General features: G+C 34.8%; 2 pseudogenes across 1 annotated transcript; one reads left to right on the top strand and one right to left on the bottom strand.

The window, feature by feature from the left end:
- LOC143232725 (amine sulfotransferase-like) overlaps positions 1-19,909 on the top strand; it is a 30,069-nt pseudogene extending 10,160 nt beyond the window's left edge.
- Positions 176-26,229, bottom strand: LOC143255554 (sulfotransferase ssu-1-like; annotated as a pseudogene). Its single transcript, XR_013030709.1, has 3 exons — positions 25,915-26,229; positions 24,360-25,085; positions 176-1,040 (listed from the first exon to the last, which is right to left on the bottom strand). The product of XR_013030709.1 is annotated as a sulfotransferase ssu-1-like (transcript).

Below are 26,229 nucleotides of genomic sequence, written 5' to 3'. Positions count from 1 at the left end.
GTTCTCTAAAGCGAAGTGTCTTCTATCTTCCACACATTTTTTATATAACTGTATCTTTCACATCTTCATGTAAATCAGGCCAAAGATTAGCTATATCTGTTCCCTTTGTTTTCTCTTGGAATTTATCTTTTAATATCTTAGATTGTTCAGGAGTAAAATTATTTTTCCAATCTCCCACTACTGCTTTTCGAACAAAGTTGACCTCTTCAGGAGGTTTAATATTATTGGTTTTCATATATTGATTGATATGCTGGATTCCTTCGGGAATGTATGGGTCTTCCTCTGTATCTTCAGTTTTCCCATTTAAAAAGCTGTGCATATGATCATTTACGCATTTTTTCATATATTTGGTACTTGTTTCAAATATTATTTTTTTCCATTAGCTCCTCATTACTTAGTAACATGTATTCGTACTTTTTACCAAGAAAACTGTCTATAGTTAAGATAACACTTCGCCTGTCAGCCTTCATGTCTTCGTATGTGATAAACAAAACATTAGAGTCGTTCCGGTGCTCATACCATGACAACAAATGATCAAAATCATCTCCAAAATCGTTTTCACCGTTGATAAAAATATTGAAAAATTAATCAAACGTTCCATCTGTAAATTCGTAGACCGAGATCATTTTCGTGTGATAAAAAATGACACACAAGTGTCTTTCGGGTTCCTGGCAACATAGATATATTTTACTTCAGGGGAATATGGATTTAAATGAAAGGGCAGATGAGTTTTGATTGCTCCAGGACGAGTCATCCGAGCAACCGTTTCCGAGCCAGTCATTTCCATAAAAGTAGAATATTTCTGAAAATCTTGGAAACTTTCATATGATTTCCCTTTGTGTAAAATATTATGAACAATATGTTGGGTCCAAGTAGTTCCACATTTTGGAAACGTGACGATAAATATGTTGTCGTTTCTCGCTTTATACGTGATAGCTTTTCGAAAGCAGTTGCAAGAAAAATACTTTGGTAATTTAAACCCATATACTTCCGGGTAAGCAGCTCTTACATTCACATTTTGGGCCATTCTTCAGGAATATCTGTGAAAGAATAATGATATTATCTTAGCTACTGAGGAATGCACAATTGTTTCAGGGCAGAGTATTGTTATATTAGTTAAAAAATAATAGTATGGACGGACAGTAAACAAATGCTATAAAACAAGATAAACACCTGATTATTGCGTTTACATTTGATAAGCACTGATAATAAACTAATTGTAAATGAATTTGTATAATAACTTGCATTAAAATACTATGGATATTGAGTATCCAACATGTAAAGTAATTTTCACTTCAAGAATAAAAATACTTTTATCCATCAGAATATTTTCACATTTTACGTGCAAAATCTTTATAATGTCCAGATAGCTATTTAACTGTTCCCAAGAGAAAAAAGTTATATTTTCTTTGTTGTTTTCACCTACAAAACTCTGTATGGGTTTGGTAGATTTAATCATTCTTGTAACCACCACAAAAATTAGGAAGCATAAATCATGCTTCTTTCGTTCCATAATGGCATCAAATTATAACATGAAAACATAAATGTTTAGACAAAATATACTTTAAATTTCTATTATACTGACCTTTCAGACGTGCTGGCTTACAAACAAAATAGAAGTTACAAAGACTTGGCACCAATCTTATCGTGTCCAGTAATATAAATTTGACCTTTAATCTTTCCAAAGTGACGCTGTCTTAGTTGTATTTTAGGAGACTAGTATCTTGTAAGATATAATCACATTTTATATATCACACATTACATATGTACACAATTTTTTACTATTCATAAATAAGTTATTACTCATTTTTCTTAAGAACAGAACAATTTATAAAAAAATGATGTAAACAATTATCTTTTCTCGCTTCTACCTTTGTACATGGAACGAAATAATATTTCGGTTTTACGTATGTAGTTGAATAGCCAAGAAATCATAAATTACTATATGGATACCGCAGAATACCATTGCAATTTAATAAGCTTGGGAACTTAGCTATATTTCAGTCCAAAACAATACAAAAATTTGAGCAGAATAAACACATAGCCTACCTCTTTAATTTCTTGGTTGAAATTAATATTGTGGCTTCCAAGCATTTAAACATGACTGGGGAACCTCTACATAAAGAGAATGTATGTATATATATATAAGGGACCGTTTCCAAAGTAGGACAAAGGTGAGCCACTGTGGTTGGTGCAGTACAGAAGCGATATCACTGAAGATGTTAAAAATATATAAGGGTTCTTATTTTTATACATGTATGGAATCAGGGTTTTGAGATTAATTCCTAGCTAATCAGGTTGTTTAACTATATTAATTGTAATTAGTCAATTAAATCATTACCTGTTTCTTTCTACATCTTTTAGAACTTTATTTACATTCAAACGTTTCTACACTAACACTATATAAGTACTGTATTACAATGTCGAAGTAGAACAGAGTTCTTCGAAATAAAGCGTGATAGTCCAAAGTGCAAAAACTCATCTTGGTTAAGGAAATATTTAAAATTAGAATAAACATATGATTACCAAGTCTATTTCTCAAAGACTAACTATTTAGTTCAAGGCCCAAGTGTTAAAATTTTTGGTAACAATTTAGTGTTTCACATATGCATATTTAACATTAGTAATTATAATAATTAATGTTCACTTTTACAAACTGCTAAATATAACCAATCAGACTGTAATTAAAAAATACACATACTTAATAATGAACTCTACGTATATACATTATACTTTAATTTGTGAAATTTCTTTACATAACGTTTAAATAATTGGTTTATTACTCAATGTAGATAATAATCACAGAGTTTCCGTCTACTTAGAGTAAAATTAAAGTTCTGTTTAAATGTAGGACATTTATATTTATCAGTGAATCATATTAAACTTTAATTATAACATACTGTCGCTCTCTATGTATTTACAATACATTAAAAATAGACGGATCACTGTGGTGACACATTTCAGTTAAATGTAACTTTTTTATTTAATTAAACTGTATTTTTCTAACACATAATTCTCAATGATAAAACATGAATTATAGCATACGTGTTCAACATAATGTCGACTTAGAACAAAATGAAAATTGTATTCAGCATGCGTGACAATAATTATTATGGCAAACAGCAAATATAATGTTGTTAAAATAGTGAATGAAGAAATAAACCAGGTTAATATATTTCACTATACCCAGCCGAACCCTCTAATTTAACCATATATAAACAGTTGTCAATCGGTTTACAATCACTTTGTATTCAACATTCATGCAAATACAAGATCTCATATTTCTACTAGTGATAGCCACGAACACTGTCCATTCCCAATAAGATATGCATGAGACGAATCAGGTGCTACTTCATGTTGTACAATAGTAGAAAAACCTAACTGTCATTTTTATGTTTTACTAGTTCTTTTTCACTGCTGAATTTAACATTTTCACCCATTTACTATTGCCAACAGCACTTCTATTCTTTAAAATACTTTAAAATATAAAATAATATATAATTAGTAAATTACATCACCGTTATTTAATAATACAATGAACATGATTGAAAATAACCATTATTATATCGAAGAAACACATAAATTAGAAATATAATGAAGAAATGCATGTAACGATATACTTACATTTATGGACTGGTTTTTCATTTTTTCCTCAATGTATTGACACTGCATCATTTTGTCATTAGGTATAGGACATCTACAAATGAATTGACAACTGTCTAAAAATGGTCGAGCAACCAGATTCAGCTGTGTGATGCGAAATACACTTTGTCAACTCAGAAATGATATTTGTCATGTGTATCAATTTCCCCCTCTCTATATGGCGTGAAGTTATACTAGCTATGACAACTACGAATATCGCAGTGTCGAAATTTGACTGAAATGTTACTGAACTCAAATATAATTTTTAATTTTTTGTTTATTTAGTAGTGGGTTTGAATAACATAGAATTATGAGTGCAAAGTTTTATGTGTTTCATTTTTGTGGTATGATATAACATGAAAAATTATAATACTAGGTTTTGCTATTTTGAATGTTAGTAAACTAATTGTATACAGAACAATATGTGACCATTCGTTAAAGTAGTGGCAATCTCTTCTTCTTAACCAAATATGGTGTTATCAAGACAGTAATGTAATCAACGTTTACTCACAGCATAACTGACCCTGTTTGATTTCTTTGATGACATCAACCCTCACAAGGCCGCCTGTCATGGCCATGTAGCAACGTGTGCTAAACTTTCACAACATTTGTAACTATAACCTCGTCATCTTTGATTACTTAACCACCTAGAGACGGGTCTTACTACTCACTTTATTTTGAACGAGGATTCAACGAGGATGTTTGTTCCATAAACATCATTCTGAACGGGTATTACGACCAGAAATTATGCCTGTAATACACACAATTCTGAACGGGAACAATGACAAGAAGTGATGCCTGCTATATATACACTATTTTAAACTGGAATTGTGGTCAGAAGCGATGACTATTTTTTGGCCACATCATCAAACCTTGATGAGCATTTGTTAGTATTGTTATGACACGGCTTGTTTTGATAAATAAAATTCCGCCCTTTGTGAACGTCTCTTATTTTAAATTAAACGACTCTTTCTTTATTGATGACCTCTTATTCTCATTCTTTCAGTATAATATTTTACTAAAAGAAAGAGGATTTAACTGAATGGCACGAAATGGCTTAAGTAACGATAATTTATTACATAGACCACAGCTATACTTTTGTCTATAATAAATTGTAGGTAGATAATTAATGTAAGTTTTTCCATTCCCAATAATTATTAGGAGCAGATGGGAGTGGGGATTTAAGTACAAAGTTTTAGGCTTGCTGTATAGATGGACGAATATTTAATAAATTATAAATGAAAATAATTTGCATAGCATGGATAACACAGAAATATTTATCTATTGAATAGAATAACTCTCACTTCGCGGAGGCAGAAATATACAATATTTCTGGAATATACAAAAAAAAATGTGTGTTACATGAGAGAACACATTACAATACAGACACTGCATATATGCCCAGAACAGGTGTTATTTAGTTTATTTAGTCATCATGTTGTGTTAGAGTTATTGTGGCAAAAAAAAAGCAAGCACCGTGACTTGGTCAGTTGAATATCGTGATGTTATAGTGTACGACGCAGAGAATGGAATTCGATATGTTGAATATTACGTAAGAAATCTAAACGTTGTGCTATTTTGACTTCATTCTTAATGTTTTGTTTTAATGCATAGTCATGAAAATGTTAAAAAGACCCGCTATATATTTTTTATTGTGTATTTCAAATGAGATTTAAATCTTACTCTAGTACTTTTGTAAAAATAAACTACAGAAAAATGTTTATTTATGTAATTACATTTAAAAAATATGACTTTGAAAACCTCATTTTACCTAATAAATTTAAATCTCCTGGAAATATGCTATTGGAGGCTATCCGAAAGACGACATGAGTATTTTTACAGAACAGTGAATATATAAGGATGGCACGTGTAAGCTCCTTAAGATTTTATGCAGCTATTTAAGTATTTGTAAGGAAAATCCCTTGACCAAGGTTTCCTGCTCAATAATTTTTACTTTAATCTGTCGTGACGAGAACACCCACTTGTAAGAGAAAATTATATACGTTGTTCGCTCCTCCACGAGTGCTTTCTCTACCAGCCGTTTTTAAATATATAATTTTTACTTCACACAGATTCTTCGGCTTCAAAACATGAGGGCTTATTACAGTTGGTTTTAATAAATAAGACCACTTAATTCATAATATGAATGTACCGTATAGGAAATATTGTTTCGTTTTTGACTATACAAAAATGAAGAATATTGTAGATATTTTAAAGCAAATATTTTCTATTAATAAAGTATTAGTTTTGAAGAACTTCATACGCAATAAATGAAATAAACATCTCGTAAACTTATTCAGACAGAATCTGGTGCTTCCAGGTTGATACACGTAACATAACTGTGAATCTCAATGCCAAAAACTCGTGCTTTGCAGTAGTAGCCTATGAATTTAATATACCATAAGAAACATGACGAAGTTCAGAGAAACTCAAAAGTTGACGTTGGATGCTATTGACTGAATGCTTTCCCTGGAGTTGATCAACTAATAATGCTTGTGTAGCTTCGCTCAAAATTCTCAAGCAAACAATCAACGTATTTAAATATGACTATTTACAAGTTTATGATGATATCAGACAAACCAAAGTGGAATGTTTTCCACAGTAAGACAACAATGATGTATAAAGTATTTATAACATATATAAACAACAACAAAAAACTATCTGTAAATATCATACCTTTATTGAAATCAGTAATCTGAAAACTAAAAGTAGAAACTCCTACATGGTATGTACCTTTTATAAGAGATAAAGTATACGGGTATTTTCAGTATCGCTAAGTCAAAAAAATTAAAGCCAAAATGTTTATTAACAATGCCAGTATGGTATGACACCTGACTTTGTCTTATTAAATAGGGCCCGGCATGGCCAGGTGGAATAAGGCGTTCGACTGGTAATCCGAGGGTCGCGGGTTCGAGTCCTGGTCACACCAAATATGCTCACCCTTTTAGCAGTGGAAGCGTTATACTGTGACAGTCACTCCCCATATTCGTTGGTAAAAGAGTAGTCCAATTATGGGTGGTGATGACCAGCTGGCTTCCCTCTAGTCTTACACTGGTAAATTAGAGACAGCTAGCGTAGATAGACCTTGAGTAGCATTTTCGGCTATATGAAATTGCGCGATATAACTAATATAATATAATAACTTACAGACATGTGCGAGATAAATTATAATACGCAACAATTATCAGGAGGACATTTATTCACAAGATCGCTGTTGGATCCAAAACATGTCTGAGACAAGTATATAATATCGTTTTTTGAAAAACCGTCTATCGTTTGTTTGTGGCTTAATCCCTTACCCTGAGCTCAAGCCATAGCACACGAGGGAAACACGCCTGGATTCTCCTCAACAATAACATCATTCTTAGATGACACATTGATCAGCTCGCTAACTGTCTTGGGTTCGGTAACAACTTTTCTCACAGCCAAATCGTTTCCTTGCAATAATGATACACCATCAATTGGCATAGCAGGCACAACTGGTCCTGAAACTAGGTCTGATGTTAACTAAATATTATATAGAGGAATGTTAAAAAAACACCCTCACTACCCTGAACAATAACAGTCTCATCAGTGGCATAACTCGAATCTAAAGAAAATATATCCTCTAAAAACAATGATTGAGTCGCCATTGTATGACGTAAAATACGTATCGGTATGAAACAAGCAGTGGTTTTATCTGTAATAATCGGAAATAACAGCCGGTTCCTGTACTGTTTCAACTTCCTTTTCAACCACGTAAGTTTTTTGTGTCGTCACTTGTAGAGCTTTTACACTTTTCGATGAGACGTAAATAATTTGTCAAAACTGTTGCTAATATGCATAGAATTACACAATCGATCGAAATAAACCTCTTTCTCGTTGGCGAATTCAAATTTCGGACACGACCCTCCAATTTATTATGTTACGTATTATAATTTATCTCGGACGAGTCTCTGATTTATTTTGCTACGTACGTAACGTATTACAATTTTAAATAACCGAAATTTTTAATTTAGAAAATAATTAAATATCAATATGTGTCACATTTATGACATATGCCAACAAAATCAATACACACAAGTTTGTTTCATAAGACATATATATTTAATATACAAACAAAAATACAATTATACATAATAACGGCTATTACAAATATTGGTTTATATACAAGGGATTCACCAACTTACAAACTATACTGAGTCTCCTATCTGGTTTGGAATAGAATATTTTATCGAAGAGCGAATTAATTCTGAATAAACATTATTACACCTCACCTTAGCTAGTTACCCGTCTCTTCTTGGCTGGCCTCACGTTTTATCGATGAAGATATTTAGTGTTATCGTAGAAATACTGATGTCCGAAGTTAATTCACCGAAGTTAGTGATGTTCGAAAACTATAAACTACCCTGGTCAAATATCTACAGTTTTCCTGTTAGTAAGAGTTTATCACACAGTTATAGCTTCCGAAGCTTATAGTATGCTGACTGTGGAAACCAGATATATTCCGTTCTGTTTACTGCTTCGATATATAAATTTTAAGGCGAAATTCTCGAATGTTCAGTAATATCCGAATACACGCTAGTATTTTTGAAAACCATATATTGTTAATTCATGCTCTCGAGAATAGTTTACAAATTTAGAGAACAAGTTGGACTTGCGCAATACACATCCAACAATAACTGTCTCACAAATTAAACTGAAACAGACGCAGATATCAAAATAAACGTATAACAGTAAGTCTGTTATAGTCTGAGTTTTGTTGCACTCATGTTCCATAGTTATCATTTATAGTCGCGATATACACTACATGGCCAAAGAATATGGACACCCCTTTTAGTTAATGTGTTTAGCTATTTCAGCCACACCCACTGCTAACAGATGCATAAAATCAATCATTCAGCCGTGCAATCTCCGTGCATAAACATTAGCATAGAATGGGTCGTGCTGAAGAGCTCAGTGACTTTCAACGTGGCACTGTCATAGGATGCAACCTTTCTAACAAGTTAGCTTCTCAAATCTCTGCCCTGCTAGAGCTAACGCGGTCAACTGTAAGTGCTGTTATTGTATAATAGAAAAGTCTAGGAGCAACAACAGCTCAGCCACGAAGCGGTAGGCTACAGAAGCTCACAGAACGCGACAGCTGAGTGCTCAAGCGCGTAAAAATCGTCTGTCCACAGTTGCAACATTCACTACCGAGTTGCAAACTGCCTCTATAAGCAACGTCAGCATAAGAACTGCTCGTCGGGAGCTTCGTAAAATGGGTTTCCATGGCCAAGAAGCTGCACTCAATGCCAACCATCGACTGCAGTGGTGTAAAGCACATCACCATTGGACTCTGGAACAGTGAAATCGCGTTTTCTGGAGTGATGAATTACGCTTCACTATCTGAGAGTCTTAAGGAAGAATCTAGTTTTGGCAGATGCCAGACAAACGCTACCTGTCTTAATGCAGTGTGCAAACTGTAAAGTTTTGTGAAGGAGAAATAATGGTCTGGGGCTGTATTTCATGGTTTGGGGTAGGTTCATTAGTTCCAGTAAAAGGAAATCTTAATAATATGGCATACAAGGACGTTCTAGATAATTGTGTGCTTCCAACTTTGTAGCAACAGTTTGGTAAAGGCCCTTTTTTTGTTTCGGTATAACAATGTCACCGTGTACAAAGCGAGGCCCATAAAGACATGATTTGTTGAAGTTGGTGTGGAAGAACATGACTGGCCTGCATAGTTCCGTGACCTCACCTTAACCTATCATAGCTCTTTGGTATCAAATGGAACATCGACTGAGAGCCAGGCCTTCTCGCCTGACATTAGTGTCGGATCTCACCAATGCTCTTGTGGTCGAATAGGCGCGAATCCCCGCAGTCATGTTCCAAAATCTAGTATAAAGTCTTCACAGAAGAGTGAAGACTGTAAAAACAGCAAAGTGGGGACCATCTCCATAGTAATACCCATGGTTTTGGAATGATATGTTCCACACGTTCATACCGGTGTGATGATCGGGTGTCCACATAGTTTTTGCCATGTAGTGTATATATATATATTCCCGTCAATAAAAGTGTACTTGTGTATCAACAAAGAATTAATTCGCTCATTTTGAACCGTTTATAAGATATTCAGTATATTTCTGTTAAGAAAGACAATTGTGTGTATCAGTTTTATTGGCAAAAAGCATAAAGATGTAGAAAATTCTCGAGTGTCAATTAACAATGCACTATGTGAACGTCAGTAACCATCAGTATTTTTGTGCCTCATGCTTTTAAAATTAACGAACGCGTGGTGACAAAAATTAGTATATATTATTGGTTTGCTACAGCTGCTATTATTTGAATCTCGAAATTTATAAGTGTAATTAAAGCTTATTAATCAGGAAACTATAGATATTTCATCAGGAACGTTTATGGATTTCGAACAGTACCAATCGTTTATTTACAGCCGATTAACTTTGGGATGTTAGTACTTTTACGATGACATAATATAACTTCTGCTGTGAATAACACGTATGTATTCAGCGAAGAGCTCGCTGGCTCGTCCTTAAATGAATTGTACCTAGGTGACCTCGAAATTAATTCGTTTATCGTGAACCCTTGATAGGATATTAAGAAAGTTTCTGATTAAATAAAAGACTTAATATTGTTTGTTAGAGAGTTTGACCGTCATATTACAACGCCTCCAGGACAAGCAAGGCGAGCATGTATAATACGACCCGGATTCGAATCCGCGACTTTCGGATTACGAGTCTAACGCATTAACACGCTTGGCCATGCCGGGCTTTTGTTAGATTTTAATAACTATTGAAATAGCCATTATTATTAATTGTATTATTGTTTGCATCATAAAATAAATTTGTGTCAATAAAGTATACCGCGTGTTTCATTCTTGTTGATATCGTAAATAAGGTAAACATGTCAACATTTAATGAACTTCTAAATCTTAATTACAATATAACTCAGTTTTGAAATTGTAATACGTAAGAGTGTGTATCATAAGTATCGTAGTATTTATGATTTATTGTAGGAGTGAGCCAGATGTACCATGCCCGTGAACAGGCAGCAATGCTTACGTAGGGATGGCCCGCATTGTTCATCGAAATCTGTTTAATGTTCATGTAGCTATTTTACAAGGTGTAGATGGACCTTCACCAGAATTGGTAAGCAGGTTTATTAGGCCAATGCGGGAGTACATAAAGAAAGTTTCAATTTTTTTTAAGAGCATTTTTGCGTATTTTTATGTCTACTATATCGTCCTCACTTCATGAAACTCCCCCGAATTTGGTATGAAGTTTTGTTGGGGCCATGCAAATTTGCGATTTCACATTTTCTGTTTTGCAGTTTTTATGGACATTTTTTTTTCCAATTACATATAAGTGAAGGAACTTTCCATGTCCTAAAATGACCTTGAAGTAAATCACGAATTTGTATAACTTCCATCTAAGGGATGGGTACTCCAGTTAGTTTTAAATATGTCTTCAATACTTCATCAAACTTTACAATACTAATAAGAGCTTTTATTGTTTTTGAGTTAAGCACAAAGCTACACAATGGACTATCTGTGCTCTGCCCACCACGAGTATCGAACCCCGGAATCTAGCGTTGTAAGTCCGCAGACATACCGCTGAGCCACTGTGGGTAATTTCCTTTTATAACAACATATCTATTATGACTGACCCACTTCTGGCATTGTTTGTAAATATCATAGCACACAGTCTGAATTTCTTATTCTTCTTTCCGCTGCTTCTTTGAACATTGAAACTAAAACAATGATGTCAACCAATATCAGTGAGACGACATAGTTTCATACAAGAGTATTCGCTCTTATAAGTGTTATATTGCCTACTTAACTATTTTATAAGTTATGTTGCGTTGCTTTGGGTTTGTACTTAGATTTAAGAGTAGGTTACTAGAGATTCTTATGAGTAATAAGTTTTGTTTTTTGTAGCAAAAACACATCGGAAGATCTGTTGAGTTCACGGAGAGATGTGGAGTTCCTAATTTTGGCGTTATAATTCCGAAGACTTGCCGCTGTCCCAGAGAACAATGACTAATAAAATCGAATTGGGAATACATACGTTCATGTATTAATTCTGAACAGGCAGCAATGCTTACGTAGGGATGGCCCGCATTGTTCATCGAAATCTGTTTTATGTTCATGTAGCTATTTTGCAAGGTGTAGTTGAATTTTCACCTTGGTTTATTTTTAAATAAACTTACTCATTGTTTGAGTTATAAGAATAACTATGTAAGCTAGTTATATATATCACACTGATATATGTTTGTGCGTTTGCATGTTTTTATTTATGTAGTGATAAAGTTCTGTTGATATTTATTTAGCTTTATAATTTGACTATGCTCATAATTCATTAACGACTATATTTGTAGATGTTTAGAAGTGAATAGTAATCTGCATAAATTAAATGTACAGGGTGGCCCGCAAGCCCCTACTCATCCACATTTGGAACAATAACCCCTGCTGTGTTGAGACAAATGTATCACAGAACATGGCGTCGCATAATATTATGCACCGAGAAGGAGGAACACCACAGATACACTGGATGCATAAGATATATGGATCGGTAGAGACTTACGGGCCACCCTGTATAAACTAATTTTAAAAGTGATCATTTCAAACTTGACGCAACCATAGTGAAGTGTCTGAAATCATAAAATCTGTTTCACTATCGTCGATTCTCCAGTGATTGATATTTATCGATGTGGTGGTGACAATAGTTATTCTAACTTACTAATGAAAACACACTACCATTTTAAAATTTCTTTGAATAAATTAAACATTTTTAAAAATCACATAAAAACTATTTTATACACAAATCTAAGAATTAGACAGTTTCCAATCTCAAAATTATAAAGTAACTTACTGTGCAGGACTTAAATCAGTAAAAATCCAATGAGACGAGAAAAGAGTCTGATACACTTCACACGTTTGGACGTATTTGAAGGTCACCTTCAGGACCTCAATATATTCCGTAAATAACCGTCTTTTATACAATTATTACATCACCAATTTGCATATTAAAAAACTCAACTCACGCTAACTACTAACAAGATTTCCATAAGATTCATCATCCATATTCAATAATTTAAAGTTATTTTTCTTCATTCAGTTATCTCAATAGATTTACGTATATTCACACTAATTAGATTCACAGGTTGTGCTAAAAATATCTTCCAATTGAACATTGTGCTTAGTTTCAACGATATGTCTTTCTAAACATGTTAAGCTAGTTTACATTCACATGATTATATATATATATGTAATTATTCCTTTAAATAAATTTTATCTTTAAATCTATTAATTTTTTCACTATAGGATTATTTTTCTTGTTCACTTGTTTTAATATAATACTTAGCCCTGTTTTTGACAGCTCTTTCAAAACAGCTGGATTAAAACCTTTTCATACGACGTTGGGTTTAATTAATAATGACTCATTGTTAATATCGTCCTGTTTACAACATCATTTTAGGCTCCTATCCACATAAGAATAAAAACACTAGTTTTTTGACATTAGATGTAACAAAATTTTTGATGTAATATAAAGATTACAGAGAAAATTTCACAATAGTTTTCAATTTATCCACACTTTACTCACTAAAATATCTAAAATGGTAAACAACAATTTTTCTCAATTTCATAATTAAATCTTATAGAATTATTAATGCTATTAAGGTAATTAGCAAAATTAACTAGTTTGTCTTTACCATACCACCAACCCTTGTTGTGTATTTCTGTACGTGGTGAGGGGACCTCCCAGGGAAGGTTCTGGTCTTTCAGTTTACCTCCTCTGGGATCTAAACATCCATCCACGTGTTTGCAGTGCATGGTGATCCATGAAGAGGGCAGAATGTCCTGGTGTTTGAAAAGATCAGCCCTAACACACCGCTTTGGCCTTGAATTCCTGTAGATGGGTGGCCTTGGTGTGGCCCCCTTGGGTCAATCGGTAGGTCCACTTGGGCTAGAGTCAACAAAGTACCCGTTTTGGACATTCTCAACAGGTGTTTTGGACATTGTATCTAATGGTTGTGTTTGGGTATGGTGCTCACGAAACACTGGTGTTGTTGCAGTGCCCTAGTTTGGCATGTAGTGCGTCCCCTAGTAGGGATCCATGGTTGGTGTGGTCAGTGGCACTGAAATGTAGCTTCTTTGCTATGGATATCCCTCTTTCTAACAAAATAAATAAAAGAATTGGAAAAAACGACCACGCACGGACGACTCTGTTGTACAGTCAATATTACCGCCAGATTCTACACCTCAATTTCCGATTGGAGATTTGAGAAATCATTGGGGCAGATGTCTCCATTTTTCATTCAGAAGAGAATAGAGATACTTGCTGGCTCCCCAAAGTCAGTAAAGATGTTACGCATTGGAGACCACAACATACCAATCTTCTTTTGAAATTAAAAGCCATTAGGGCTATACCCATTGAGGTTACTCCCCATGCGACTTTGAATTATTCCACAAGAGCTATAGTAGAAAGAGATTTAAAGAACATTCTCGAGTCAAATCCACGCTGGTGTCTCATGCCAAGGCATCACTACGATAAGTCGAATCTTCACCCGTAAAGACTGAATTATAGACCCTACTAATGTTCTGATATTAACGTTTGAATCACCTTGTTCTCCTGCCACTGTCAAATCAGGTTAACTGAACTTCAAAGTAAACATCCATTTGTCACAATTTCATAATTAAATCTTATAGAATTATCAGTGCTATTAAAATAATTAACAAAATTAACTATTTTGTCTTTACCATACCACCAACCCTCTCAGATGATTCAAGTGCCAGCGGTTTGGTTCTTTGGTATGTGCTCGTTCTGGTGGAAAAGGCCCCAACGCTTACAAGTGCAACATGGACCCAGCTGTTCTTCCTATTTAGGGTACGAAATAGGTGCAACGCTTAAAAGCTGTTAATAATATCACCTAATTAGAGGCTCGGAAATTATTGTCCCTACCTCTGTCTTAGATATATGCTGCTGCACTCCATTCAACTACCACAGTGAGAGTGCAAACAGATCTTTCCGTGACTCCAACAGAGTCGTTTACAAAACATGTTAAGAATCTTGTGCACTCCATAATTAAAAAATGTTGACACATATATGTCTACTTCAATCTCAGTCTCTACTACTCATTCCACTGACTGCTCAGTTTCATTTCCTTCAGTTTCAAATGTTTCCTCGGGTCCATTCTCTTCTGCAGCCCCGAAAAATAAATCAACCATTTGTTCACGCCCTCAGTCATTGAAGTATTTGTCCACAGATACTCTATTCATGGCAGGATTCATGGAGGTTGATAGATCTTCGTCCAATGACGATAAAAACGTGATCGCAAATAGTAGGTTACCCAGCCACATTCTTCTCCACACAAATAGCACTTGCCATTCTGATCCAATGAATCTGTAGAAGTTTTTGATCAAATTTCGATGACATTAAGAATGTGATAAATTCTTATCATCCAGTGTGCTTCTTCTTACAGTTACCTTCAGCAAATTTCTATGTATACCGACGACAGGTCATGTGATGGACGAGTGCATGGTGTGGTGACATTGCTGGTTGATCAACGTGTGCCCACTCTGCCCTTGTCACTTGATACACCCTTGGAGGCTGTAGCTATCCACGTGTCCTTGTGTCATACCACCACTATTTGCTCTCTCTACCTGCCTCCAGGAGAGATCTAGAATCATTCAGACCTTGATGCCCTAATTGAACAGTCACCATTCCCCTTTTTACTACTGGAGATATTAATTGACATAATCCCCTTTGGGTGGTGTTAATATTGATGGGATGGGTCATGCTCTTCAACCATAACCTGTCTGTCTTTAGTACTGGTTATTATACTTATTTTCATGCACCTATTCTGTCTTTTACTGCTAAAGATCTTTCTATCTCTTCCCATTCAGTTTTCACTTACTTTTCTTGGGGAGTGGACGGTAATTCACAAGGCAGTGATCATTTTCTAATCATTTTGAGAGAGACCTACCATGGTCGATAACATCCGACCAGCGTGGCTCGATGGAAGTTTGACCAGTCTAACTGGCATACTTTCACCCCTATCTTAGAACTTGATCCTGCCATCGTATGTAAGCATCGATAGATGACTGTGTGGCAGCAGTAACTGCCTGTATTGTCCACGTAGGTACTCAGATTATTCCTAAAACCTAGACACATTTCCGACATTATCCTCGTCCTTGGTGGAATTTTGCCAGCCACTTTACAAGTAAAGCTCAAAAACGGGCTTGGGATACTTTTCGTGGATATCCCACACTTTTCAACCGCATCGCATTTCAGCAGACCCGTGCACATGCTTAGCAGTTCAGACGTGAAAGCCAGGAAGAATCTTGGATTAAATACACCTCTAGCATTTCGTCTACCACCAGATCCAAGGTCATAGAGGAAAAATTTGAAAATATTAGTGGCCAGTATTTTTCTGCCCCCTTGCAATCTTGTTTTCTGATGGCCAGGAAGTTACTCACACCCAGAGCATGGCCAGTAGTTTCGCCGAACAATTTTCTCAGGCATCTCGCACTTCTGCTTCATACCCCATCTACTTTGCCATGAAAATATGGGCAGAAAAATCGCCTCTTTCATTTCAGCTGATCGTCTTTATGACTATAAGCATACCTTACACTGATGGAATTTAATCTTGCTTCTTCATTGGTCTGGCAGTTTATCAGTCGGACCTGGTGATATTCATTATGAGATGGTGCACTACCTTTCTCCTGCCTCTCTTGCTATTCTTCTGATTGTTTTTAACCATCTTTAGCACGGGAATGTTTTCCCGATGCTTGGCGCCATGCTGTTGTACTTCCTTTTTCCAAACCTTTCCAAACGATTCCTTTGAACTACCGTATAATTGATTTGACGAGTTGTCTTTGCAAGGTCTTAGAGGAGATGATTAATGCTTGTCTTTTTTAGTTCCTCGAATCAAACAACCTCTTTTCACCCACTCAGTGTAGGTTCCGAAAAGAGTGTTCCACTATGGACAACCTGATTCGACTTGAAACATCAATCAGGGAACCTTTCCCAAACGACAACGTCTTGTTCTTGTATTTTTTTTATGAATCGGCGATTGCATAACGTGTGGGTTCGAAATTCCCATTCTTTCCCTCAGGAATTTGGAGTCCTTCCGGGCTGTGTATTGAGTATCACACTTTTCATTATAAAGATTAATGGCGTGAGTGAACAACTAAACCTACAGTTGCAAATGGTCTCTTTACCGATGACTTCCACATCACATGTCAGTCGTCAAATGTGAGGTATATTGAGCGGCAGCTACAGACTGCTCTCCATCATTTACTAACGTTGACCAGAGCAAATTCTTTCAACCTTTTCCTCTCCAAAACTGTTTGCATGAACGTTTGCCGTCAACGTGGTATTCACCATGATCCTGAACTCTGTATTGGTGAAGCTATGCTTCCCGTGGTCCATGAGGCAAAGTTCCTGGGGCTTATATTTGACCGCAAGTTGACTTTTATTCTACACATCAAGCAGCTACATGTCATTATACAAGCGCATTAAACATCCTTTGTGTCCTCTCTTCCACCTCTTTAGGGGCGAATCGATGATTTGTGCTAAAAATGTAAGGTACACTTATTGGATCAAAGCTAGACTATGAATCTCTGGTCTATGGCTCTGCCAAACTTGAGCCTTGAAAGTATTGCACTCTGTTCAACATCAGGAGCCTTCCACATTTCTTCAGTCCAGTGTTTGTACACAGAATCATATGAACCCCCTCTTCACCTTTGTCGTTTGCAACTATGTTTAATGTATGCTTCAAAACTTCCATCTTTACCACAGCATCCCACATTGGGTTGCGTTTTCCTTCCTCAGTGGGCCACATTTGTACATAATAGAGAGCCTATCACTGTTCCTTTTAGTTTTCATCTACGGTTGTACTTAGATGAATTGGGTCTATCTTTGGATGACATAGCGGTATGCAGAGATCAGCTCATCCCACCATGACGTATCGCCTTCTATTTGCCCAACATCATTCGAACCATCTGTATAAATGGGAATGGATGGATGGTTCTGTGGGCTCTGCCATTGTTTGCCGTGATTCGGTTGTTGTACAACCCCTCTACAGTTTCTAAGTTCACTGCCAAATTGTACACCATTTCTCTTGCCCCGAATTCCGTAGAAGATATGCAGTACACGAACTGTACTATTTATACCGATACACTTAGCTGTCTGTTTAGCTCTGGAATTGCTTCATGTTAGTTCTCACCCTATTCTCACTGATATTCAAAACCGACTGGCCCATTTTTCTTTAACATTTACTTCTTTCTATCCAGTTCTTCTGAATACCAGGCCATGTTGGTATTCTTAGGAACAAGCTCTTCAACACCGTAGCTAAATCTGTCTGCAGCTATGGTCCTGTATTTAAGGCTCGGCTCCGTGCCAGTTGGCAGTCGACGTGGAGTGAGCGACGTGAAAACAAACGTTTTCAAATAAAACCTTTTATTTTACTTTGATGCATCTTGTTTCCATAAGAATCGGAAAGAGGAACTTGTCCTAACTAGACTACGTGTTGGTCACAATTTTTAACTCATCGTTTTCTTTTGTCTGGAACTGATGCACCAAAGTGTTGTCTGTGTGACACTCAAATTACAATAAACCATCTTTTATTGTGTTTCTGTCATTACGAGTTTCAACGACGGCACCATTTCAGACATGTTTTGTCCCAAAGCTTATCCATAACGTTGGACAGTGTTATCGGCGATGGTGACACTGTTCATTTTGCAAATGATTTTTAGTTTATAAAGGCCATTGACCTTTTAAACACTATTTAAGTTTTTAATTCATAAATTAGACTTTTTTTATGATTCCTTTTTGAGGTACAACTAGTTCCATATTAAATTAGAAAATGGCCTTAATTCTAAAAAATATGACAACTTCCAATCTCACGCATTTAAAATGTTTCAATATATATCAATGGGTCACCTTCAGGAATGTAATGTTATTAAAAAAAAACCTCTATTTATACAATTAAAAATTGACCAATAAGCATATTAAAGAATTTTTTGTCAATTAGTGATAATATTTCCATCAGGCCAACACTCTTATTTAATTTTTTTTTTTTTTATATTAAATGATCTCGATAGATTCGTGGTTGTAATGAATGGCTTATTTGTAAAACGTACAATAATTTTGATTTTCCTCAAACAGTAATTAGCAGTTTCATCCAACTTCCGACGAGGTCTTGTATCAATTATAAAATATATTCAGAAAATAAATGCCAAACACAAAGCTGAATAACTATATATTTTGTTTTGCAATCTTTCAGCTAACAACATTGTTAAATATTTTATAACACAAGAACGTATGACTCCCAGCTATCAACTTGTCGATGGCTTCAGGATTCCTAAAGTTTATTCACCAGACATTTCGCAAAGCCTTTCTTATGAACCGCGAAACGATGATATAATTCGTAGCTTTTCCTAAGTGTGGAACAACGTGGACACAGCATATCGTAATCAACATTCTTTAAAGGGGAATCCCACCAGAAACTTTTGAAGAATTTCAAAAGCTTAGTCCTTTCCTTGAAATTACAGGGCCTGGTGTTGTAGAAACCATGCCTCGTCCCGGAGGAATTAAAACTTACTTCCTTTCAGTCTTCAACCTTACTCTCCCCAGGCCAGGTACATCTTCGTGGCCAGAAATTCCTTTGATTGTTGTGTATCTTTTTACCATCACACCAAGGAGTTTCCGCTCTATCAGTTTCCGGATGGGATATTTGGTGAATATTTTTTTTTTTTTTTATCAACGTCGAAACGGATTTGGGGGATTACTTTGTCCATCTTTTGTCTTGGTATGAGCACCGAAACGATCCAAACGTGTTATTTCTCGTCTACGAAAACATGAAGGCTGACACACAAGGGGATGTTTTAAAAATAGCTAAGTTCCTAAATCAGGAGCACAAACGCATGTTACTTGAGGATGACAATCTAATGGAGAGAATTATTCGTCAGACTAATGTGGAGAATATGAAGAACTCTGTTAATAAGAATTTTGGAAATTTTTTCGGATTGAATCCCAACGACGATCAAATAAAAGATCCGAATCTTTCTGAAGGATTAAAATACATCCTAAAATTTATGAAAAACATTGAATTTAATCCAAAGTCAGAAATCAAAATAGTAAGGAAAGGTATTGTCGGTGACTGGAAAGAACACTTTTCTCCAACACAATCACAACGAGTCATGGCAAAGTTTTGCCAAATAATTCAAGAAACTGACATTGACCAGTTGTGGCTAGAGTCTTTTCTTGCGAAAGATCAGATTTGATGATACAATGTACGGAATGAATGTCAAAATTAAGTTGTACTTAGCTTAAATTAGGGTAAAAACAAATACTTGAAAGCTTAACCTTGTGTTATTTTTTACTGGTCCTTTGATTTTTTTGTGACAGTAGCAACTTAAATTTGTAAATGGAATAAAAAACATTTCTTGAAACTGCTTTGAAACGTTTTTCTTTTTAGATATCATGTTTCAAGTAACAGAAAAATAAAGATCGTATATAAAAAAATTTAAACTAAACTAATTTTATTCACCTAAAATGTCTTACCGTTTCATGTTTTATTTATATTGTATTTTATTCTGTAGGAATAGCGGTCTCCTTTTGATATTATTAAATATTTTGCAAAATTGTTTTAAGATATTATGTAAAGTTAATAATTTAATCTTTTCTCGTGATATTTCGCATGTAACTGTTCATTTTTTGTTTAACGTAGAGTTATAACTTACGAAACGAAAGAAGATTATGTTGGAGTAAATTAAAATACACGACATTTGTCATATCTAGTGCAAGCAAGGCCGTTCTTTCAATTTCAGGGTTCATAAGAAAAGGTGGAATATTGCAGATATGGTAATCTAAGTTCTATAAAGTTTACTAGCTGGTTGAGAAAACACTGAAGATCAACCAAATAAGGACAACTTACAATCCGTAATGCTACACTCTAACAATTTTACTTAAAGTATATATTTGAAGCGTTGTTCACTGAATCACGTTTTACCTTATATTACTCCTTAGTAGATTATTATTTTTAACTATCTGAGCTTTAAAAAAAATTTGTTTATATGCGGCTTTGAAACGTGATGCAATAAACATACAATTGAATATCAAATGCAAAAAATGCATTGTCGTAATTTTAACTGTTTCGGGCAGTAAATATGGGAACCTTATTTCTGTTCTAAAACTACTAAATGTTAAACACACGTCAAAGAACACTCAACAGGAGTGAAAAAACTAATGTAGCTGTGGATCAGCAATAAACAACCGGCAGTTTATGGCAATTGATGCAGTAAGAATGAAGACACGTTTCAAGGAGTATTTACATTTCAGTCAAGACTGTACTGCATGTCTACCTATATAACGTAAAAGGTATAAAATAGTTATTTACATTAGTTTATGTGTATAACTGTAATATAAATTTCAATTAAAAGTTGATAGCTGGTATCCAGTACATTTTTAAAAATTCCAGGATTACTTATTTTAGTGTAGTTTCTTCATAATCATAATGAAACATACGTCCATTAAAAACAAACTCCTGGCAATACCCATTGTGATATTTTATATTTATAAGCTCTGAATGAAATCGTAATCTCTTCACTTCGGCAGTGATGTTTATATCAGTACAGTAGTTTATGATAATTGTGTAAATATTCGCTATAAATATATATTCGAAGCGACTGAAACACATCGGGTTCCTTGCGATATCACTTTACAGTTCTTTATTTTGTGACGTAATATTAACCCAATATTCTCAACTACGTAATTCATGTAATCGTGATTTTCGTATATGCAGTGACAACTTTACAAAAATCCAATACTGAAAAACGTATTTGGAATAAACCTTGCAGCTTCCCTGGTATTCACTCTGGGGTTTTTCTAAAATGATGTACAATATATTTTTTCCTAAGTTATACCGTATTTGATCCCCTTTTCCAAGTTTATCATGGATAAACAGCCACAGAAGTGAAACTGTGAACGTTAAAAACACGTAGTGTATTTCACTAATTCTGTGAAAACTTCTTGTAAACTTGGGGATGACATTGGATTGGCTTAGATACGTAGTCAAAGCAAATATGTTATTCCGAAAATACACTGCTGACTAAACTCTTTAGGCCAATGAACATAAAGAAAAAAAATATCCGTTCTGCGTTGTTAGACTCAACCACTTATTTGAGTAGAGCTTCGAAAGATGAAAGTAAGAAAAAAAAGAAAATAAAAAACCTTTTAGCATTTAATATGGAAAATGTGAACACTACGAAATTAGCCTAAATTCTAGCTGGTCAAACGTATAAGACCATATCAAAAAAAAGTTCTAAATAGGACAGGAAATGACCAACAAGAGATCTCAGTAGTGAGTTGCACAGCCGTCAAGTGAATAACTTCAAACATTCTCTTTGGCATGGGCGATATAAGCGTTTGCAAAAGACTAGCTGGTATGTTATTCCAAGTGGTGAAGATGGCTTCACGAAGATCTGTTTGGAATTGGCGTACATTTCTATAGACTTTCTTTGCCATCTACCCCCAAACATTTTCAATGGGGTTCAGTTCGGACGAATATGCTGGATGGTTAAAAAAAAAAATCACGTTAGTCGCCATGAAAAATATCCTTTGTCCTGAATGCATTGTAGATTGCAGCATCGTCCTGCTGAAAGATCCAGTCATTTCTACACAAGCGAGGGTCTTCAGTCAATAAGGATGTTCTCTCAAACATGCCCTGTATAACCTGAAGCTCCATTGTTCCGTGGAAGGAGAAAGCACCCCAGATCATGATGGAACCCCCTCCACTGTATCGTGTAAATAATGTCTCCGGTGGGATACTGTTATCGTGCCAGTATCGTTGGGAACCATCTGGACGATCCAGGTTAAATTTCTTCTCATCAGAGAACAAAACTTTCGTCCACTTCTCTATGTCCCATGTTTGGTGCTTCTCAGCAAAATTTAATCGAGCTATTTTGTGGTATGGAAGGAGGCGTGGCCTTTAAAGATGTTTGCTGGTTATTAAAGCCTTTCTCTTATTGTTCTCTTATTGATGGCGTCTTATTGGTCTTGAGCCGCATTCTGCGTCCGTAAGTGCCTTAATCTGGTTCGACGATCAGCTGGTGTCTTGCCGGACAACCCGTCGAATCCTGTTCAACGCCGGCGAAATTATCCTGGGCCGACCTCTTGAAATTCTCCTTCCGTATCCCTCTTTTAAGAAATTTGCAACCCCAGTTTTACTACACCCAATCTCACCAGCGAAGGAACGTTGAGAGAGACTTTGCTCGAAATTTCTGCCACGTTCAAATTCTGTCAATTTTTTAGTCTTTGCCATGTTAATGTAACACAAGAGATGTCAGTGGGAGATGTTGACAACGCTAATGCTTGAACACAAACGACTAAATATTGTTACGTGTTTACCGATTAACACTTCGTTTCAGTATGGTCTTAAACTTTTGACCAGCTAGTATTTAGGCTAATTTCGTAGTGTTTACATTTTCTCTATCAAATGCTAAAAAAAGTTTATTTTTTGTTTTCATCTTTCGAAGCTTTACTCAAATAAGTGCTTGAGTTTAACAACGCAAAATGTATATGTTTTCTTTATGTTTATTAACCTTAAGATTTTTACAACGCTGTACAGAGACAAAATCTTTGAAAGAGATTAAAATCGAATTTTTTTCTATTTTTCTATTAACTAATATAGATTTCACAAAAGGAAAATATAATATGGAGAATAGTTTGTGCACACTAACACACTTCGTGTCAGCGATGATACAAACTATGGTGATGCAACCAATTTAAAAATAACTAATATTTTCAGTCATTTTCTGGTTTTTATTTATAAACATACGATTGCTTACCCTTTGAGATTAACGTAGATATTTTAAAAATTAAAGGCTATTTACTTAAAAAAAACGGTATCTTATTTCACTAAAGTTTTTCTTCGTTGTTTTCAAGCAACTGCGTCTGTTCCAGAAATATATATGATTCGGTTTGGATTGATACAAATCTTTCAACGATGTATCATGAGTACTCGTTTTCTGCTCTACAACATGTTCTTCTGCTAAAGAAATAACAAGTCTATCTAACGGATTGTTTACTTTATGGTAACCCCTCTCCTAGTGGCAGATCGGCAAGTTTTCGGATATACAGTGCTAGAAACCGGATTCGATACCTGTGACGGGCATAGCTCAGTGTGTTGCTTTATGCTGAACTTTGAAAAAAAATCCAACAGACCACTACTGGGTCACTATAACAACACTGGAATTATTAAATTTAAAATGCTACAATTGATGGCTATCGACTTACAAACTAAAACGGTTAATTAAAAAAAGAATTTCATCATAATAATATCCCGATTCTACATGAAAACTACAAATATATTCCAAACAGCCACCTACTTCAAAAATTATAATTTTTTGAGAAATAATAAAAACGACTAGAAAATGTAAGGAGAGTCGCACAGAGATTGTTTTTTTCCGAAATCGCTGTAAAAAAACTAACTAATACGGTGTGAAGAAGGTTAAGTTCAACAACAGAAAGGCCAAAGGTTGAATAGAAAACAACGAAAGGCGATATATTATCAAAGAATAGCAAAATAATCAACATAGAGATTAGCCTAAACGTACACGAGAAAAACAGACACACAGACTGAGTGCATTTACTAAAAGTTTCAATCTTGATAATGGCTTCTAATAGAAACTGAGTAACTCAATAAATAATAAGTATATAAACACAGTGCTTTACCTTTGGTTCAGATGACTTCCATACATTTTTCCTTGGCGTGCTTGCACTGTAAAATAGTGGGTTTATGGTTTGCGTCCCGTTGAGTGCAAAAATACACTGCGCATCTCATGGTTGTACATGCATCATAAGAATAACGGTCAAATAAGACAGTCCAAGAAGTAATACGATCTCTCTCCCTCCCTCTCTCTCTCTCTCTCATAGTGCAAAGCAACACAATAAATTGTGGACACTTGCCTTCCTCATAACATAGATAACTACTTTTTACACCAAGATTGGATTTCACTTATCTGGTCATAAATAACGTCATTAAAGTGGTATTGTTTAAATTTGTGGAGAGGGCACGAGGTTCGAAGAATTTTTTTACGTTTTTTATTTCATGCTAACCAACCCGAGGGCTATCTGGGTCGACCCTAAGTAGTGCAAGAATAGAGGAAAGGGAGCCAGTCGTCACTACCGTAGATAAAATTATTAAAGAATTCATCAAACGTGCCATCTGTAAATTCGTATGACGGGATCATTTTCGTGTGATAATAAAATGACACATAGGTGTCTTTCGGGTTCCTAGCTACATAGATGTATTTTGCGTTAGAGGAATATGGATTTCTCGCTTTATACGAGATAGCTTTTCGAAAGCAGTTGGATGAAAAACACTTTGGTAATTTAAAATCATCTACTTCCTGGTAAGCAGGTCTTAAATTCACATTTTGGACCATTCTTCAGGAATATCTGTGAAAGAATAATGATATTATCTTAGCTACTGAGGAATGCACAATTGTTTCAGGTCAGAGTATTGTTATATCAGTTAAAAAATAATAGTATGGAAGTAAACAAATGCTATAAAACAAGATAAACATCTGATTATTGAGTTTACATTTCTTAAGCACTGATAATAAAACTAATTGTAAATGTATTTGTATAATATCTTGCATTGAAAGACTATGGAAATTGAGTATCCAACATGCAAAGTAATTTTCACATTAAGAATAAAAAACACTTTTATCCATCAAAATATTTTCACATTTTACGTGAAAAATCTTTATAACGTCTAGATAGTTATTTAACGGTTCCCAAGAGAAAAAAATATATTTTGTTTGTTATTTTCACTTACGAATCTCTGTATGGGTTTGATAGATTTAATCATTCTTGTAACCACCATAAAAATTAGAAAGCATAAATCATGCTTCTTTCGTTCTACAATGGCTTCAAATTATAACATGAAAACATAAATGTTTAGATTAAATATACTTTAAATTTCTATTATACTGACCTTTCAGACGTGCTGGCTTACAAACAAAATAGAAGTTACAAAGACTTGGCACCCTTCTTATCGTATCCAGTAATATAAATTTGACCTTTAGTCTTTCTAAAGTGACGCTGTCTTTGTTGTATTTTAAGAGACTAGTATTTTGTAAGATATAATCACATTTCATATATTACACATTACATACGTACACAGATTTTTACTGTTCAGAAATAAGTTATTAAATTAATTTTTCTTAAAAACAGAGCAATTTATAAAGAAGAATTTATATTTTATAAATTTATATTTTTATACCTGAATGGAATCAGGGTTTTGAAATTAATACCTAACTAATTGGGTAGAGCACCAGCTAATCGTGTTGCCATTTAAGCATCCAAGGAAAGCTATTAAGAGTTCGGTGAAACTAAGATGAAACGATAAGAAAAACATTTCTTGATTGAAGCTTGAACTTGAAGTGTCGAGGCACGTAGAGCGGGAGCAATTGGAACACGCGTACAGATGAAATTATTAAAACGATTTCAAAATACCGGAAATTTGAATTTAAACGTAGAAGATAATTAAATGTCAATATGTATCACGTTTACGATATTTGGCAACAAGAGTGTTGTC

This window comes from Tachypleus tridentatus, chromosome 1 (assembly GCF_004210375.1).
Source record: "Tachypleus tridentatus isolate NWPU-2018 chromosome 1, ASM421037v1, whole genome shotgun sequence".
In the NCBI taxonomy this organism is placed as follows: domain Eukaryota; kingdom Metazoa; phylum Arthropoda; class Merostomata; order Xiphosura; family Limulidae; genus Tachypleus; species Tachypleus tridentatus.
The sequence above is the reverse complement of the archived record's forward strand: the minus strand, read 5'-3'. Positions and strand labels throughout refer to the sequence as shown.